The sequence below is a fragment of the Pongo abelii genome, chromosome 12 (genome assembly GCF_028885655.2).
Source record: "Pongo abelii isolate AG06213 chromosome 12, NHGRI_mPonAbe1-v2.0_pri, whole genome shotgun sequence".
Classification (NCBI taxonomy): domain Eukaryota; kingdom Metazoa; phylum Chordata; class Mammalia; order Primates; family Hominidae; genus Pongo; species Pongo abelii.
In genome coordinates this window covers 53591218-53612877 of record NC_071997.2, presented here as the reverse complement: position 1 = coordinate 53612877, position 21660 = coordinate 53591218, and the positions used below count along the sequence as shown (strand labels likewise).

The following is a 21660-nucleotide window of genomic DNA, read 5'->3' as shown; positions in this document are numbered from 1 at the left end:
AGAACAAGGTGTAGAGTGTAACTCTCCAAGCTTCAACTTTGATGAACTTTTCTTTACATTATGCACCCTCTAAATATAGATGAGCAAAGAGAAGATTCAAGAAAATAAAATCAACTTCTGAACCTTAACAATTCCATTTATTATGTAACTATAATCAAATTTACTGGAGAGCTATACAAGCTTCATTCCACTTCACAGGTCGGTACTGTCTTTTCCTGTCCCATCAACTGAGAGGCCCATAACAAGTCCATGAACATCCTCCTCTCTTATGGGCAGTATAAGGCACTATTCTTATCTGACATAATAAAAAGGAAGACAGAAATCAGTGGGATACAGTACTTCTGAGGAAAAACATGACTTCTGCTTTTTAAAATCCTGATTATAATAATTCATGTCAGGGCCAGGCGTGGTGGCTCACGCCTGTAATCCCAGCACTTTAGGAGGCTGAGGCGGGCGGATCATGAGGTCAAGAGATCGAGACCATCCTGGCTAACATGGTGAAACGTCATCTCTACTAGAAATACAAAAAAATGATTGGGCGTGGTGGTAGGCGCCTGTAATCCCAGCTACTCGGGAGGCTGAGGTGGGAGAACGGCGTGAACCCGGGAGGCAGAGCTTGCAGTGAGCCGAGATCGTGCCACTGCACTCTAGCCTGGGTGACAGAGTGAGACTCCGTCTCAAAAAACAAAAACAAACCAACAAAATAATAATAATTCATGTCAGAAATCAGATAGCTTCTCCTTCTCCAGGAAGCATAGACTTGCACCTTGTAATATAGCCTTTAATTGGAGACTTATGTCAGCAAGACTCCAGAATTAATTAGCTGAATAGGACTAATATACATTTTCTGACAGAATATCCTATAACTCATTATGCATTTTTTAGCTCTAACTTTGATTTCATATACAATTCTAATTAATATTTACTCTAAATTCACTGTAATATATACTGTTATGTTTTTCCTGCTCAGATTCCCCGTGCTTGATTCTGATTTAAATGTGTTATTGTGTTTTAGTACTCAACCCTATTGCAATGTTTAAAGAGTATTCCTGAGATACGTCACCATGATTTTATTTTAGATACATTCAACATTAAGGAAGAAGAAAATGTCTTCTAGAGTTCACTGCTATGTCTGCTAATTCATAGCCATTTATATTACTGCCTGTTGGTTATTTATTGACTGTGCATAACAGTTTGAATTTTTTTTCAATCAGATACAGCCTGAACAAACGGTCAATATAAACTGAGCCCCTATTATGTGTCCAGCATAGCATTTGGTGTGAGTCACAAAAAAACCCTATAAAGAACATAAAGCTTCAATACTCAAAACAAACACATGTGAAGCCATAGCAAAAATAAATATATGTATTCAAAGGCTAAATGTTGTGGTAACAGACTTATTTTCTCATCTTAATATTGAACATTAATAATTATTTTTTCTGTCATTGCTTGATAACCCCATTGAGACTGAATTCATCTATAGAGTCAAGCTAACCTTGAAGTACACTGTCTGCTTTTTGTGAAATAAGCTTTCATTTTCTGAAGTTATTAGTTTTTAAACTAGGTACTAAACAATTGGTGTAAATAGTTCTGCAAAATCTTTATCTAATACAGTGTTCTTTATAACCTTATGATCTCGATTGTTGATAGGTAATTCATATTTTTATAAAAATTCTGGAAATATCCTGGGACCAAAAGTGTGCTGATATGAATATCAATTTCTCATGAAAACAATGTTATAATGTTTTCTTAAATATATAAAATACATCAAAATAATAGTATGATGATGATAATGATGATAATCCCAAGAACATTTTATTTTGTATTTTGTACTTTTTTCTTTTTACTTTGGACATTATCCAAAGCCAGGTCATCTTTGTGGGCTTTACTTAGAGACTTTTTGTTTGGTTGCTTTGTCAGTTTTGGTTTTCAATTGGTTGTGATAATGTATAATATCACTTCTTCCAAAAGTTTCCAGGTCAGTGTTCAATGTCAATATATGTTACTGATTTAACAACATATAGAATCCTGTTATAGTCAATTAAAAAGTATTCTCCAAGAATATTTTTGGGTCTTTACCGCAAATACAAACTGTGATGACTAATTCTATGTGTCAACTTGACTGAACCACAGCCTGTCCAGATATTTGGTCAAACATTATTCTGGGTATTTCCATGAAGTTGCTTTTGAATGTGGTTAACATTTAAATTGATAGATTGACTAAAATGGATTGTCCTCCCTAAGGTGCGTGGGCCTCATCCAATCAGATCAAGGCCTAAGGAGAGCAAAAAAGCTGATTCTCCCCCATGAAAGAGAGAATTCCTCCTGCCTGTTGCCTTTCTACTGGTTCTTCAGCTTTTTTCTACCTTTTGAATTGAACTGAAACATCAGCTGTCCTTGGAGCTTAAGTCAACTAGCTTTTGAACTGGAACTACATCATTGGCTATTCTCATTCTTAAGATTTGAACTCAGACTGGAACTATACCATCATCTCTCTTGGATTTCAAGTTACAAATTCACCCTGCAACTCTTGGAACTTGCCAGCTTCCCTAATTGCATGAGCAATTATATATAAATATTTCTCTCTATATATAAATATATAAATATACAGAGAAATATAAATATAGAGAGAACTATATATTTCTCCCTATGTAAAAATATAGAGAAATAAGAATATATATAAATATATATTTCTATATATACTTATATTTCTATATTTATATTTCTATTATAGAAATATATTTATATTTTAACATTTAATAAAATATAAATATATTTATATTTTAACATTTAATAAAATATAAATAAATATGTTTTGATATTTCTACATTTATATTTCTACTATAGAAGTATAGACATATAAATATATTTCTATATAATAAATATAGAATATTTTTATATTTGTATTATTAAAACATATAATAATACAAAAAATATATAGAGAGAAATATATCTATGAGAGACGGGAATATTTATTAGGAATTAATGTACAGGAATATACATAATATAAATAAATGTTTTTCTGGAGAACCCTGATTAATGCACTATCCCTTGGCTCCACTCTGAATAGACATCACAGTATCTAAAACACATTCTAGCTAGGTTTCATCAAATATTGTAAGACAATTTTTTTCTCAATTGTCATTTAAAGCATATAAATCTATGTTTAACTGACAATATATAATTAGTTTATAATTGGTACTGGAAAGCTAATTTCAAGTCAGATTCTTTGCATGAATAAAGTATAAAATTATTCAAAATGTTTTGCTTCCTCATACTTTACCTAGTGATATTACAGAGAGATGTTTCAAATGTGCTTAGAATTGTTAAAAAAGTTATTTTTATCTCAGTCTTTATGTTATACAAGTATACTTAATTTAAAAACATATTTTTACAATTAAAATATTTATTTTTAAAATTTTTATTAAGTATAAAAAATATTGTGTATCCCCCAAATCAGAATGTATAGTTATGTGCAATATGATCACAGTATGACTTTCATCAGCAATCACATCTCTCAGCCTCTAAATGTCAAATTATAATTGGCATTTAAGAAAATTGCTTCAGGATACATATCACATATCTTTTTAAATACCAGTTGGTATTTTCAGCTATTATTTCATTACTACTAAATTTAGTACTAGTGTCCAATTAGACATTAATTACAAGTCTAAATATGGCTAATGTTCTAACCAGGATGTCACTAGGCATTTTAATTTTACTAAATTAAATGCAACGAAATCCAACTTTGCAGATTTCACAATTCAAACACTCTTTTAATTATAAAGGTTTATTTGAATGGGATAGAACAAATGCTCTCTAACCTTAAAACTCTGGTGAAATTAAACATGATATTAAGTGGAATATCACGGGAGTTTAAATAGGAAAAGATTGCTAGAGATCCTGAAAGAAACCTCCCACAAAATCCTGTAAAACCTTATCATAGTCGACCCAGCCCCTGCTTCAATGACTCCCCCAATAAAGGGTTCTAACTGTTGCAAATGTCTTCCTTTTACTGAACAAAATATTCTCACTGTAATTTCAACCTTTAATTTTATTCCTGCCATTTGGAGCACAGTAGAATAAATTTATTATTCCTTTCAAATATTTGATAACAGCTAGTCTATTATTCCCCTGCCTTACTTTCTCTAGGGTAGCTGGATATATTGCAGTACACCTTCATCATTTTCGTTGCTCTCTCTTGAGCAATCAACATTCTTCTTAAAATAGGGACCTCTGCTATCGGAATGACATATCTCCAAAGCCCTCTCAATTCACAATCTTCTTATAAATGTAATAAACTACATCCTCTGAAAAACTGTCAGAAACTCTATACCGGTAGAAGGTGGCTTTGGGTATTTCTGTTATACCAAAATAGCTTTTAATTTTTTTAAAAAATTTAACTGTTTCAGGGACTTCTAACTTGTAGATAACAAATAAGATGCTGTAAAACAATCCTTGTCTCAAAATTTCAGTATATATATTAAAACAATTAAATGAGCATTTAAATAGGAACAAATAGGAAATTGGCAAACATAGGACAGTAATTTACTGTTGTCCTCTTCAATCCACAGGTAAACTGTCCAGGAAATGGACAGTTTATCATATCTTACTTAGTCTCACTACCTTCTTTTATTTAAACATATCTTTATGTTAACAAACAATTTCACATAAAGAAATATTTTTGTTTTTTAATTTCTGATGCTTGAGTTCTGTTAATGGTTCTTCTCATATCCAATATATACTCCCTATATATATACTATATGTACTATAATATATACTATTACAGTTTTTTCAAGTAGGTTACATAAATGGCATAATTGCTGAGATGCTTTTTAAGTGAAAAAGTCTTTCAGTTACTTTCTAATCTTAAACACAGTTTTGCTAAATGTAATATCCTCTGGTCATAGGCAATAAGATTACAGAAAATATTAATATACTCGTGAATATACTCATTAGTTCAAAACAAGGGAAACAAGTCATTAAAACAAGGTCTCCTGCTATGAAAGGAACTTACAGGGAGAAGTACAACATTCAAGACATCTCTATATTGTAAAGGATGTTTCTTAATCAAGTTTAAACATTATTATAATTACAAAATGTGATGAATTGAAATCAGAAAAGGTTTATTTGATAAAAAACATAAATATAACATTCAAAATTAAATTTAAGGTAATGAATATCTAGATTATTTTCTGTAGAAAAAACTCAGAAAATAAAAATGAATATGAAGTATAAAATAGAAATGGAGTAAAGAACCAAGAAATTCAACCTACAGATATATTTGAGAAGAAGGGAAAGAACAGATAAGGAAACAATATCTAAAAGCAATATTTTGTTAACCTTTTTTTAATCTGAATAAAAGGGTCACTTCTATAAGCCAAGTAGTAATGGAGGCTCATAAGAAATATTTCTTACTGAAACATTTTAATTTCAAGATTAGGGAAGTAAATCATACAAGCACAAAGAATAAAAAAAAAAGGAATACAGAGAAAAAAATCCACAACTGACATGACAAGGCAAAACAATCAGATTGTACCACTGCTGTAAGATTTTGAGGGAAACAAACAAAAAACTGGGAACTAAAATGCCTCCATCCAATTATGTCGTTACTCACTTGCAAAAAAAAAACAATGAGACAGCATATTATTTTTATATCTTCTCTTCCAAATTACTCAACAGTGATATTTCCCAGGGCTTACTACTCAAACCCCTATTCTTTGACATGCTTATGAAATCTAAGAGCTCTGTTTCCATTGGGAATCCTTCTTTCCATTTTCCCTGCCTTTCATAAAATTCATTGACGCATTCATCACAACATACTGATTATATCCTATTCTGCTCTAATTAGTTGAACTCTAATCTGAGGAAAATGCCCTTTTCCTAAATCTAGAAATTATTACATGGTGTATGTTATGGCTTGGATGTCTCCATAAAAACTCATATTAAAATTTAATCCACTATGTGGCAGCATTGAGAGACAGGGTCTTTAAGAAGTGATTGGCACAACAGCTCTGCTCTCATGGATGGATTAATTCATTCATAGATTAATGAGTTGTCATGGGAGTGGAACTGCTGGCATTAAAGGAAGAGAAAGAGAGATCTGAGCTAGCACATTAGCATGCTCAGCCTCCTTGCCATGTGATGGCCTATGTCACCTCAGGACCCTACAGAGTCCCCACGAGCAAGAAGGCTCTCACTACATGCAACCCCTTGACCCTGGACTTCTCAGCCTCCAAAGTGTAATAAATAGATTCTTTTTCTTGATAAAGTACCCAATTACAGGCTTTCTGTTATAAGCAACAACAACAAAAACTAAGATAGTGCACTAAAAAGAAGAAAACATATTATTGCTCCCTGGATTCTTCCTTGAATGATACATGTCAAGTTCCATAGTTTCTTAAGAAACCATTCCCAAAGATGATGGCTGTTAATGGAAGGTATGCAATGCCTAGGAATGCCTTTTGTCTTTTTTGTCTTCCTCATCCCTGCAACATCCACCACAAATAAGCACAAAATCTGTGGTTTTGTGTTTGGTTTGTTTTGTTTTACAATGTAATTTCAGCTACAAGAAAAATTCTCTATCCACCCATATCAACCCTCAGCTGTTTCTCCAGCCTTTTCTATTTAGAAATTTTAGGGCTACTACTCGTGGCATCTAACAAATTCTATACTTTCAAGAATGGCTGATGTAGCCCAGAGCTAAATGTTGCTATGGCAGTGAAATGATTACTATACCCACATAGCAAATAACGGGGGAATACTGATTTTTTACCAACAGTTTAAAAGTAAGCTATAAAATTAAACCACTGGACTCACTGGGGTCAGGTCAGAGCTCTCTAAGCCTTCTTGCCAGGTTAATGCCAGCTTTTTGTGAGGCTTCTCTGGTTGACTGCAGTAATGGTAGCAGGAGAAGGACAGAGCACTTAGTGGGGTTGGCTAGCCCAATAGAGAGTAACTGGGAGAATATGAGTTGGGATTTACTGATATATCACATGCATTTGTGGTATGTCTGCACTTGGTAATTCCATATCCAAAAAATATTATTTCACATAAATTTTAACAAAAGGATATTTACAATTGCTTATTTTACTACATCTTTTAACATACACCAGACACTTCAGGACATTTAGAAATATTAGATATATATTTTTGAAGTACTTAAAATTGTCAACTATATATGCAGTAGCGAGGAAGAATGTACACACAGAACAATAGTTATAATCTGAAAATGCCTTTTACGCATGACATGGAGCCCTTCTCTTCTGTACCTTCTCACAGCCTCTGCTTCACCTCTGCTAATATCTCCTAGTGTCACTTGGAGAAGTGGTCTAGGAATCCCATTTCCAAAGGTCATTTCCAGAGGCATTTCGTTTCTTTTCTTTTTAACAAAAGAACATTTACAAAATGTCTGATTTTCCAATTCTGCTTTATCATATGTCTCTAACTGTGTTACATAAAAAAGACCCAGATGTGGCAAAATAAGTTTTCTTTTAAAACTTTGGGAAAAAATTTGGGAGTAGTTCTTTTGTTTGTTTGTTTCACATTATATACACAAGCCTTTCTATAAGTGGCCAGCGAATCTTCCCAAAGGAACATGGGCACTTCCTGGCGTTCCCTCATTTTTCTATTACAAAGTCAAGGTCTAGTGGAATGAAGACCTGCATTGCCTTCAGGTCTCCATGTCTCTTGGTCCTTCAGGAAGGGACATGGTTGTCCCAGGGCTCTAGACTCAGTGGAGGACAGCCCAGGCCATGTAAGGCCACAGAGGTATGTGTGGATTGTGCTCTGTTCTCACCTGCTCCCTCCCAAGTTCCAAATTATTTTCTTTTAATTTTCCAAATAATTATTAGTTAAATGAATAAATAAAAATCACAATACCTCATTTTATAGAATTTAAAATTAATGAGAACCTTAAATATCAAAACACATGGAATATCAATGTGAGATACAATCTCACAACTCTCAGATTAGCAGAAATTGAAAGTCTGAAAAGATCAACTATTGACAAGGATAAGAGAGGGAGGTAACTTTAATATTCTATTTTAGGAAGTGCAAACTGCCATTCTCACTTAGGAAAGGAATTTGTAAACCTCTAGTAAAATTAAAAATATGTGTACTTCATAACTAGAAATTTCACTTTGATATTTGTGCCCTAAACAAGTCCTTTACACATTGAATAAAATGCCACATACAAAGATGTTCATTTTGGCAATTTCTGCTAAACCAACAAATTAGAAACAATCTCAATATCTACCAATATTTGAATGCAGAAATAAATTGTTATATATTTATGCAATGGATTGCTATCTACAAAAACAACAACTGAGTTAGATCTATATTTATAAATATAAAAAAATCAAAATAATCTTTCATCATTAAAACAAATTGCAAAATGATATTTAATACAAATGTTAATAACCCATTCAGTATCAACTTGTATTTTAGAAAACTTACTCTGGTTAAGGTGTAGAGAAATTACGGACAAGAGAGACAGTAAGTGTATTGAAATATCACAGTAGTAATGATTTCATTGGAGGAAAGGGAGATTCAGAAAGAACACAGAGGAAATTGCATCCATTTTAATGTTTATTTCTTTAAAAATATCTGCAATAACTATGAAAAATGGTTTTTATTTTTTAAATATGAGTGATATTTAATTGTGTGCATATTATCCTACACTGTAATTTGCCTCCTGGAAATACAGTATTCCCCTCTTATTCACAATTTTGTTTTCAACAGTTTTAGTTACCTGTGGTCAACCCTGGCCCAAAAATATTAAATGGAGAAATCCAAAAATAAACAATTCATATGTTTTAAATCACACACTGCTCTGAGTAGTGTGATGACGTCTTGTACCGTCCCTCTCTGTCTTGCCCAGGACATGAATCATCCCTCTGTCTAGCACATCCACTTTGTCTATGCTACTTATCCATTAGTTACTTAGAAGCTGTCATAGTTCTCAGATCAACTATGGTGGTTCTGCAATGCTTTTGTTTAAGTAACCCTTATTTTACTTAATAATGGCCCTGAAGTGCAAGAATTGTGATGCTAACATATTGCTGTAATTGTTCCATTTTATTATTAATTATTGTTAAACTACTCACCCATTAGTCACTTAGAAGCTGTCACAGTTCCCAGATCGACTATGGTGGTTTTGCAATGCTTTTGTTTAAGGATCCTTGATTTTAATAATGGCCCCAAAGGGCAAGAATCATGATGCTAATATATTGTTATAATTGTTCAATTGTATTATTAGTTATTGTTAATCTCTTACTATGTCTAATTTATAAATTAAACCTTATAAATGTACAGGTATGTATAGAAAAAAACATAGTTTATATAGGGTTTGGTACTATCCTCAGCTTTAGGCATTCACTGAGGGTCTTGGAATATATCCCACCATAGATAAGAGAGGCACTACTCTAGTGCATTAGCGGGAAAGGACTTGCCTGTTTAATGTAGGTAGCCAACTGGTTCCTCTGATGGAATGTGACTTTTGGTCTTTGCTGAAGGTTTGATGGGCAGCAAAAATGTCCCACTATCTCTTTCTCTATTCTACATATTGAATTGAGGATGACTTTAGTTTCTGGATTCATCATTCCTGTTAGGAGACTAGACATCTTGCAATAGATTCTTTAGTTTCTTTAGCAATCAATTTCCCTGTTTTGGCCTTAGGGTAAACATTGCTCTCTGAAGTCAGAAACTTTTAAGTTCTAATATGAAATTAACTTAGAAACTAATGAGAGATGTCTTATATGAAAAGCAGAACTGGTTTATTTTTAATGTTTATTTTTATCTAGTGGACAGACCTCATTTACAAGTTCACTTTGGGTCAGGGCTTCAGGCAAATCTATTTATAAAGAAGTTTGATTATGTTCTTAGAAACTTTCTTATTATTTCACAGCCTAACTTTCTAGTTAATGAAAATAGAGAGTAATTTAATGGTAAGATTCATACCCAATTACAGAGTAGAAGGAAAAGCCTACAAAAATGCAATGTCCTTCAAACAGCAATAACAGAAAACTGAAGAAATGAAATTGGAATTTTCAGACATTGTTAAAAACTGATGAGTCAATGTTTTGTTCACCAGTTTTTCAACCATGCTATGTTGGAATCATCTCTTCCTCCAAACACAATTCTACCTCCATGTCTCTGACCAAAAATAAAAAAAAAAATCAGAAATGATATTAAACCACAGTAAAGAAAGCCTTTACACTGAAGAAAACTAGTAACTATAAGATACTACATTTTAGAGATTTGAAATCTAATAATCAAACTCCTATAAGACAAATGAGGACATTGCATTTCAGGGAAGTAAAGTCATACCATCAAATCATACCGGATGGTACTGGTGGTTAGTGGTAGAACTGAGATTAGGACCTAGATCTCTTGGTTGACAGATTACAAAATAGAAAATGGACTGAAGTAGTTTGTCTGATGTTTGAACTTATAGATTGACATTTAGCTTCACTTGTGTGTTATCTCTACTCTTCTCATAACTGCAAATATAATTGCCAAGGATATGAGTTTCATAGAAGTAAAGTTAGATGCTGATCTCATTCTATTCTTACCACAGACAGAAATCTGACAGCACTAATGGCAAGTGAAAGAGATTCCTAAAATTGAAGTGAGTACAGGGAGTCTTTCAGGTTTAGAATACAAAGAGCTGGCTACATCCCATCTCAAAGTGGATTAATATTGTAGCTCCTCATTAATTGGTTTCTCAGAATATTTTGTGTAGAGGATGTGCTACTATCCGCTATAAATGCCCCTAATGTTTTCTATGCATGTCAGTCAGGAACTAGAAGCTAGTGCTTCAGGTCATTTAGAACGCTCCAGGGGCTCATAACTACTCTGGCTGAAAGAATTATGATCAGGATAAGTGTATGAACAGCTTTAGAAACCAGCATAACAAAAAAGAACTGTTATAAAATCAACAAATTTAACCTATACCACCATCTATTTTATCTTCACACCCCCGCACTTAGAATGAATCATAGGAAAGCTGGACAATGTAATTTGGGAAGTAAGCAAATATAACTGGGCCACCTCTGTTGACATTGGTATTTTATGAATGCTTTGTTGCTATTTTTATTTTGTTTATCATTTCTTCAAAACCCCAAAAATAGAAAATACATGTTACTTGTAAATATCTAGTGAATGGTTATTCTTAAGATAACTATGTAACAAGATATGTTTTTCTAAATCCATATCTCCCATTGGGTCTCAGGCCAACATCCTTATCTGGGTCAGCTCAAGTGATAGCTCTTCAAATATTTCTCAACAAGTCCATAAGTGTGGCATGCATAGGAAATATCAATAATTGGTATTTGAGGGCCGGGCATAGTAGCACATGCCTGTAATCCCAACACTTTGGGGGCTGAGGTGGTAGGATTGCTCAAGGCCAAGAGTTCAAGACCAGCCTTGGCAATATAGCAAGACCCTGTCTTAAAAAAAATTAACCATATATGGTGGTACAGGCCTCTAGACTCAAATACTCAGGAGGCTGAGATGGGAGGATTTCTTGAGTCTGGGAAGTTGAGGCTGCAGTGAGCTGTTTGTGCTACTGAACTCCAGCCTGGGTGACAGAATAAGAGTGTCTAAAAAAAAAAGGTATTTGATTAAAGGCTTATTTTGCTAATTTTCTCTATCAGTTGTATAATCCCTTGCTCCTCTCTGAGAAGAGTATGAGAGGCAGTGTATGTATAGGGTAGTACTTGACAACATGCGCTATGGCATTCAAGTCTTTGGATTAAGTCCTAGGTGTCTGATTATATGTTGAGTGATTTTGGGAAAGTTATTTAAACTATCTTTATTTCCATGTTGTTAAAAGTTATATGAAAATAATAAGAAAGACATTGTAGGGCTTAACTCAGTGCATCTCAAGCAGCAAATAAATTTTGTTCCTCAAGAATCTTTTGTCAATGTTTGCAGATATTTTTAGCAGTTACATATTAGAGGGGATCTCTATTGCCATCTCTATTGCCAAGGTTACTGCTAAACAGCCTACAATGCACAGAACAGTCACCCACAAAAAAGAATTGTCTGGCCCATTGTTGATAGTGCTGAGATTGAAAAAGCTTGGCTTAAATGAATTAATTTATATAAAACATTCCAAATAGGGACTGACATATAGTAAGTGCTCAGTAAAGAATTAACAGGTATTGTTATTCCATTGCTCCAAACTATTAAAATGTTGACTAAACTGCACTTTTCTTTTTATGATGAGGTAAAACTTACCTGGATTTTCTACTTCATTGGCACCTTCTAACAACTTATGCATCTCATCTTATTTGCTATCATTAGATAGCCCTCTTATCTTTAACACTTAATGTTTATTTTATTCTTCCTTATAATTAAATGTCTTACTAAACATGAAAAAAACACATCTTTATGAAACGTTCTCAATTTGAAAAGGATCAAACTAGAGAAAGCACTAGCAGGTCAACAAAAGAAATCTCCAACGTATTTTAAAGAAAAACTATCATATTGTTTATTAAACTAGAGGATTGAGGCCTGATATGCTACAGCTTTAAAAACTGGGGATTCAATGCATTCATGAAGAATAAGAAAGGAATGTTGAGAGATATTCCAAGATCATGTCGAAATAACTCACCATGTGTCCATCAATAATTTTTGAATGTCAGCTATGAGACTTTTTTATACATCAGAGGTATTTCTGTGATTAGGGACACCTGTAAAGGAATAATATAGAGTCTTAAACTTTTTCAATATATTTCAACTCTTTGCTTTCCATAAAACTATTCAATATCATAAGCTGTCATAGGAATAACATTCCAGCAAATAAGAACACAATATAGTAGTTATTACAGTCAATTGCCTGCAAGGCTGCAGAAATGGTGGTATGATTTTCTCAGGAAATATATCATGGAATATTCCAGGAATAATCCTAATATTGATATGACTTCAATCAATTCTACAAACATTCATGTACAACAACTGTGTAACTGCTTGTATCAATTACCAGCTTTTAAAAAAGGTAAAGCATCCACATCCACTTCCAAGGCAACACTATTTTTCATCATCATGTAGGACAGAATAAAAGGAATGGAGAATTTGATTTGCATTTTGAGAGAATTAAAAATTGACTTCCTGAATATGATTGATGAAATACACTTAAAATCATTAATTACATCATCACACTTCAGCAAAACAATTACCTTAATGAATTAATGGGTGATTAAAAATTTGAAATAACCAACATGGGACCAGAGCCTAGAATCAATCTACTTAATAATGGATCTTAATTTATTTCAAAAGTAAAACATAAACAAATATTTATTTACACTTGTCAGTAAATCCGGAAAAAAAAAGAAATCAGTCAAAGCCCCATGGCTTGTAGTAATATATAGATACGCATTTCTACTAAATTGGAAGTTAAAAGTAGCAGTATACATAAAACAAACCTCTCAAAGTTGATTGCTCCTTTGGTGAATAGTGATACAGCACTAAAGACTTTCTACATCTTAAGTACTAGTGATCTCTCTCATCTCTTTCTTCTCTCCTTTCCACTTCTCCTCCTCCTCCTTTCTTCTCTCATCTTCTCTCCTGTTCCCTCCTCTTCCTCCTCTCCCAATTCTCTCCTTTCTTCTCCTCTCTTCTGAATCTGTTTTCCCTGAGAGAAAAAAAAAGCATTACTTTTGAATACATTGAGAATGTGTTACCGATAGGGTATGTCTATAAAGGAGTTACAAAAATATACATATATATGTGAACAATGTGTGTGTGTACATATATATACACACAACATATATGCATATATATTTATATATGCATATATGTATGTATATGTATACATACATATGTATGGTGTATGTATACATATACCATATATCATATCCATATGAGTGCTAATATGAATATACATGTATATATGAATATACATGTATAAATATAAATATATACATGTATATATGTATATACATGTATAAATACATACATGTATATTTGTATGTTATGTGTGTATACATACAAATCTGTACATATATACATATATGTTGTGTGTATACATCTATACATGTGTATGTGTATATATGTATATGTATATATAGTATATATAATACATGTATTATATATGTAACACATAATGTATATATCATATTATATATGTGTATATATCGTATGTGTATATAATGTATGTGTTTATAATGTATGTATATGTGTGTATATACACACATATTGCACTCATATATGTATATTTTATAACTCCTTTATAGCCATATCCTATTGTTGCCTCATTCTGAACATTTTCAAAAGTAATGCTTTTTTTTTCTTTCCATCATAGAAACTTGCCATCTCCTATATCTAGCATTCCTTTCTGTGAATTTATCTGTGAGAGATCAGTGATGTCAGCTTTGAGAACCGTTCTTCCAGGAGGGTTAGCTTTTATTTTTGTCAGTATTTCTTAGTCTTGTGCCATTTCTCCCCCCACTGATTTTGGCTTAGTGTCCAAGTTCCAGGTTCAGCCTCCCTATGGCACCATTATCCAAAATTTTGTATCTCAACAGCAGTGCCATTCAGGGCAACCCTACTCTTCCTGGGGCCTCTGTGTGCCCAGGCTGGCTCCTTGTGATCTGCCTCCATCTGACCCAGCCCCTTGATGCTGCTCCCATCCCCTTATCCATCTTACAACCTTAGTTTCCCTCCCAGCCCTCTGTTGCTGTCACCTGGGCCCAGGCACTCCTGTACTACTTTCTGGCCACCTAAAACCCATTTCTTTGCTCAATGACTCTGACTCAAAGAAACTCCAAGCTAGGTCACATTATGTATTTGTCAATTCATTTGGCTATGAGGGAAGAATCCTTGGGGAACTCTTTTATCTTTTGAGATATTAACCATGCCTCAAGAGATGGGCGCCAGTGTCTCTTAAAACTCTGCTCTGTCATGATTCCAGAATTGGAACTTCCACCTCCAAATTTCTCCACCCTCATTTATATGCTTGGAAGGATTGTCAGTCTATTTCCTCACTTCCCAATATGTCTGGAACTCTCTCCGTCCACACTTTCCTTCCTGATACTCCACTGAAACAGCTCACGTTAATGTCATAATGACCTCCATTTGCCAATTATAATGTTTGAGTCTCAGTTTGCAACTTACTGAAGCCATTCACAATACTTGCCATATTCCCTTCCTGGTTGAAATAATTCTGAAGTTGGACAATACTTCTCTGATTTTTTTTTCTACCTCACTGAGCTCTTTCTTAGTTTCCTTTGCTCTCTTCCATGCAGTCATTGCCCAGCCCGTGTCTTTATAGTTCTTCTCTCCACCATCCATGCTTTTTCTTGGCAATCTCGTCAGGCCCTATGCCTTTTAATCCCATATACACCCTATGGATTCTCAGAATTATATCATTACCTTGGACCTCTCCCTTCACCTCCAGAGGCATTTATTCAACGTCCTACTGGGCTTCCCCACTTGGCAGATATATTATGTATCTCAATCCTTTTTTTTTTTTTTTAGCAAAATAGCAAATTTCTTTGTTTCTATAACTGAAAAATCTAGAAATAAAGTCCAGTTGGATCAGGGGTTCAAATGTATCATTAAAACAATATCTTTCCATCTCTCAGCTCTACTTTCTATGTGGCTTTCTTCTTGGGCTGGCTTTATTCATATGGGGGAAAAGATGGCTCCCGATAGACTCAAGCTCATATGGTTCTTAGAATGCACAATCTCAAATTTTACCTTCTGCATCAGTCTCTCATAGGTTTGACCCTAATCCATATGGAAATGTTTACTAAAGTACTGCTATTCATGACAGACTTTACTATTATCCCAGCATAATAGAAGAGATATTATAATTGTGTTTGTGTTTGCATCCCTGTTATCTTCTCTATATGCAATGATAATTACAGTCCAGTCCAGACTGAAATTCCAGTCCAGACTCTCGAATTTATGAGCTGTATGACCTTTGGCATATCTAATCATTTCTCTGTGCCTCGATTTTCTCAACTTAAAATGAGGATAAATAATAATGCTAATCTTATAGGTCCGTTGTTTTTGTTGTTGTTTTGAGACAGGGTCTCACTCTGTCGCCCAGGCTGGAGTACAGTGGTATGATCTCGGCTCACTACAGCCTCCGCCTCCTGGTTTCAAGTGATCCTCCCACTTCAGCTACCTTAATAAACATTTCCATATGGATCAGGGTCAAACCAATCAGAAACCAATACAAAAGGTCAAATTTGAGATTGTGGGCACTAAGAACTATAAGAGCTTGTATGTATCTCAATCTTAACCTGAAGATACTTAGAAACCAGAAATCTTGACTCAGTTCATATACATGTTTCTTTTCTATTGTTCTCTGCTTCAAAAAAAAAGGCATCACTTTTGCTTCACTACCTCAGACTACTATCTTTAGTTCCACTATTGCTTTTATATCATGTGTGCAATTAATACGCAAGAGCTGTCAGGTTTTTCTTGAAAATATATCCAATATTTAATCACTCTTCAGCAGGTCCACTGCTACCATCAAATCCAAGCCCATATCATCTCCCACCCAGACAAATTTAATACATTTCAAATGGTTCTCCTCATTTTGGTTATCACAGTGATTTTTAAAAATCATTAATCTGATAATACTACTCCCTGATTGTTTTCTGCTATTTTAGTGACTGTTCTATTATAGTTATACTGACCTTGCTATTGTTTCTACATTGCAAACTCATCCTTATCTCAGGGCTTTTGTCCATGCTGCTTCCTTTGTCTGGAATGATCATGCCCTGAGTCTTCTCAGGATTGACCTCACCTCTTCATTCAGGACTCCACTTAAGGGTCACCTATTCACAGAAGTCTTCCCCTCATCTGAAGAGCCTTCAAATCTGTTATATTCTATTCCTTCAATTTGCCTCATGTTTTGCTAAGCAATTATGTAATAAGTACTGTGTGACATTTCATAAATAAATATTGTATCCATTTTACTTACATGCATGTATGTGTTTAAGCCAATACATACAAACATATACATACAAAAATTGAACGTACACATATATATGCAAATATGAACATATATGTACACATCCATTCATATTTGAGGGTACATATGTTTATTTGTTATATGTTTCTATTTTTCTGACTTAGATAGTAAGTTTTGTTAAAGGCAAAAACATTTCCTGTCCTGGCCAACTCCTTATCTCTATAGCCTACTTCAGTCCTGCTTCAAAGTAGATAGCCAATACATATTAATAGTATAGTGAATGAATAGAGAGATAATAACCATGAAACATGATATGCAAGATAACATTAAAAACATAAAACTGGCCAGGCACGGTGGCTCATGCCTGTAATCCCAGCACTTTGGGAGGCAGAGGCAGGCGGATCGTGAGGTCAAGAGATTGAAACCATCCTGGCCAACATGGTGAAACCCCGCCTCTATTAAAAACACATTAAAAAAATGAGCTGGGCATGGTGGCACGTGCCTGTAGTCTCAGCTATTGGGGAGGCTGAAGCAGGAGAACTGCTTGAACCCAGGAGGTGGAGGTTGCAGTGATCCAAGATCATGCCAATGCATTCCAGGCTGGCGACAGAGCAAGACTCCGTCTTAAAAAAACAAAACAAAACAAAAACCATAAAACTATATGTAATGAAGGAAGAATTAGAAGCCAAAATTATAATGGGTGACTGTAACAGACACACACACAATTTTAAAGGTAACAGAGTTCTTTTATATTGTAAGTATGTACATGAACTAGCTTTTTATTTGTATTTTTGTTGCAGTAAAATACACAAAACATAAAATTTTTGATTAGTGAAATATTTGTAATCTTTAAAATTGATTATAATAAATGAAAGCATGAAAATTTAAATGACTTCTTAGTGCAGTAGTAGGAACTAATTGAGTATTTATGTGCTAGATGTTAATACATTCCATTTTACCTTGCTAAAAATGCATTTTTTGATTTTGTTTGAAATTTTGTAAAATTGTTTCATAAACCAAAGAACAAATTAAGCTTCATCAAATTTCAAAAATTTGATTTATGTTGTATTCTGTGTCTACAATAAAACTAATTAGCAATAAATAGTAAAATTCCAAATAAAACTTACAAAAATCCCAGTAAAAAATATTTAGAAATTAAATAAAAATAACCTTCTAAGTAAATAGTTGCTATTAACAGGGCTAGTCCCAATTACAGACAATCTGGAAAACAACAAAGCTGAAAAGAAAACATCAAAATATGTACAATGCAAAATTCAAATTTTAAAATTATGAAATGAATGAATTTCAATACACAGAATCAAGTTTCTGGAGGGCAGGGCCAAGACTGCCAACTAGAAGCAGCAGTGATTGGAGACTACAGTCAAAAAGAACCATAATAGTGTGTGAATTCTGCACCAGCAACCAAGCTATCTAGGTTCTCTCTCAGAACTGACTATGTGGCTGCTGTGACCCATGGAAAGGAAGGAAGAGCAGTGTGGTATGGCACCCACTTGAAAGCTACACGGGGCAGGGACCCCCCATCCCCCAGCCAAGGGAGGCGGTGAGTGAGGGTGCTACTCAGCTGGGAAAACCATGCTTTTTCTACAGAACTGTGCAGCCCACAGATAGGAAGATCCCACTCTTCAACCCAAGCCACCATGGCCTAGGGTCCCAAACCTGGAGCTTTGCAGATTCTCAACAGTTTCTCAGCTAGAATCTGCTTACGCCTGTTTAGTTCCCAGGTGGAGGGGCAACCAGCACCCCAGCTACCACTGTCTGCTGTCTAAGCCATTTGAGCTTCTTGGGGGAGGTGCAGCAGCCAGCACTGATAGCTGCCTAACATGCTAAGCTCCCAGTGCAGGGAAGGGCAGCATCCATCTCTATAGCTCCAGGCCATGCTTTTCTCCTGCTGGAGCCAAGAAGGTTAGACCACTTGGTACAAGGAGGTGTCCCCCACAGCCCAACACACCGGCTGTGACAGACAGCAGCCAGAGAGCCTCTTCAGACCTGACCCTGACCCCCTCCCCACTGGGCGGGGCTTCCCTGCAGGAACTCCAACAACTCCAGCCAGGGGCTCTGGGACAGAATGCTGAACTCCCTGGGCCTGAGTTCCTATGGGGAGGTGCGGCCACAGTCTCTGTGGACCAGCAGACTTAGCCTTTCCTCCAGGTAGTTCTGAGGAACCCAGGCAGCCCAGACAAGTAGGTTTCCCCCAGCAAAGCACACCCCCTCCACCAAGGGACAGTCAAAGTTCTTCATTAAATCAGTCTTGTTTCCCATGCCACCCAACTGGGTGAGACCCTCCAACAGGGGTTGTCAGACACCCTACACAGGAGCGATCCTACTGGCATCAGGTTGGTGCCTCTCAAGCTTAGAGATCCCAGAGGAAGGAGCAGGTACCTATCTTTGCTGTTCTCCAGCTTCCTTGAGTGACATCTCCAGGTGCAGGAGTGAACCAGATGAATAGGGTCTGAAGTGAACCCCCAGCAAACTGCAGCAGCCCTACAGAAGAGGGACCAGACCACTGAAAGAAAAACAAACAGAAAGCAACAACAACAGCATCAACAACACAAAAAGTCCCCACAAAAAGCCCATCCAAGGGTCAACAACTTTACAGATTGAAACTAGATAAACTCATGAACATGAGGAGGAATCAACAAAAAAACGCTGAAAACCCATAAGGCCAGAGTGCCTCTTCTCCTCCAAATTATTGCAACGCCTCACTAGCAAGGGCACAGAACTGGATGGAGGAAGAGAGACAGATGAATTGACAGAAGTAGACTTCAGAAGATGGGTAATAAACTCCACTGAGCTAAAGGAGTATGTTCTAACCGAATGCAAGAAGCTAAGAAACTTGATAAAAGTTAGAGGAGCTGCTAACTAGAATAACTAGTTTAGAGAGGAACATAAATGACCTGATGGAGCTGAAAACACAGCATGAGAACTTTGTAATGCATACACAAGTATCAACAGCCAAATCGATAAAGCAGAAGAATGGATATCAGAGTTTGAAGACCACCCTGCTCAAATAAGGCATGCCAACAAGATTAGAGAAAAAAGAATAAAAAGGAATGAACAAAGCCTCTGAGATATATGTGATTACATAAAAAGACCAAACCTATGATTGACTGGAGCACCTGAAGGAGACAGGGAGAATGGAAACAAGCTGGAAAACACACTTCAGGATATTATTCAGGAGAACTTCCCCAACCTAGCAAGACAGGCCAACATTCAAATTCAGGAAATACAGAGATCATGACTAAGATACTCCATAAGAAGTTCAACCCCAAGACACAGAATCATCAGATTCTCCAAAGTCAAAATGAAGGAAAAAATGTTAAGGGCAGCCAGAGACAAAGGCCAGGTCACCTGCAAAGGGAAGCCCATCAGACTAACAGCAGACCTCTCAGCAGAAACCCTACAAGCCAGAAGAGAGTGGGGCCAATATTCAACATTCTCAAAGAAAAGAATTTTCAACCCAGAGTTTTATATCCAGCCAAACGAAGTTTCATAAGCAAAAGAGAAATCAAATTTTTCCCAGACAAGCAAATGCTGAAGGATGTCATCAGCACCAGGCCTGCCTTTGAAGAGTTCCTGAAGAAAGCACTAAACATGGAAAGGAAATATCACTACCAGCCACTGCAAAAATACACCAAAATATAAAGAACAATGAATCTTTGAAGAAACATCAACATCAACTAGTTTGCAAAGTAACCAGATAGCATCATGATGACAGGATCAAATTCAACCATAACGATACTAACTTTAAATGTAAATGAGCTAAATGTCCCAATTAAAAAGACACAGACTGGCAAATTGGATGAAGAGTCAAGACCCATTGGTGTGATGTATTCAGGAGACCCATCTCACATGCAAAGACACACATAGGCTCAAAATAAAGGGATGGAGAAAAAATTACCAAAGCAAATGAAAAGCAAAAAAAGCAGGTGTTGCAATCCTAGTCTCTGACAAAACAGCCTTTAAACCAACAAAGATCATAAAAGACAAAGAAGAGCTTTACATATGGTAAAGGGATCAATGCAACAAGAAGAGCTAACTATCTTAAATATATATGCACCCAGTACAGGAGCACCCAGATTCATAAAACAAGTTCCTAGAGACCTACAAAGAGACGTTGACTCCAACAAAATAATAGTGGGAGACTTTAACACCCTATTGTCAATGTGAGACAGATCGACAAGACAGAAAATTAACAATAATATACAGGACTTGAACTCTGCTCTGTATCAAGTGGACCTAATAGAAATCTACAGAACTCTCCACCCCCAATCAACAGAATATACATTCTTCTCAGAGTCACATGCACTTATTCTAAAGTAGACAACAAAATTGGAAGTAAAACACTCCTTGGCAAATGCAAAAGAACTGAAATCATAACAAACAGTCTCTCAGACCACAGTGCAATCAAATTAGAACTCAGGATTAAGAAAATCACTCAAAACCACACAATTACATGGAAATTAAAAAACCTGCTACTGAAAGACTCAGGGGTAAATAATGAAATTAAGGCAGTAATAAAGAAGTTCTTTGAAACCAATGAGAACAAGGAGACATCATGCCAGAATCTCTGGGATACAGTTAAAGCAGCATTAAGAGGGAAATTTATACACTAAATGCCCACAAGAGAAAGCTAGAAAGATCTCAAATCAACACCTTAACATCACAATTAGAAGAGCTAGAGAAGCAAGAGCAAACTAATCCAAATG

The 21660-nt window shown here is 35.3% G+C and overlaps 1 long non-coding RNA gene across 1 annotated transcript in view; it reads right to left on the bottom strand.

Annotated features, from left to right (window-relative positions):
• The window catches only part of LOC134759695 (uncharacterized), a 94037-nt gene extending 73361 nt beyond the window's left edge, over positions 1-20676 (bottom strand). Inside the window, exons 1-3 of the long non-coding RNA XR_010136266.1 lie at positions 19334-20676; positions 13431-13639; positions 12620-12698 (exon numbers count right to left, since the gene is read on the bottom strand). This is a non-coding gene — a long non-coding RNA (uncharacterized LOC134759695). The remainder of the gene's footprint in view (positions 1-12619; positions 12699-13430; positions 13640-19333) is intronic.
• Between the last annotated feature and the right edge of the window lie 984 nt (positions 20677-21660).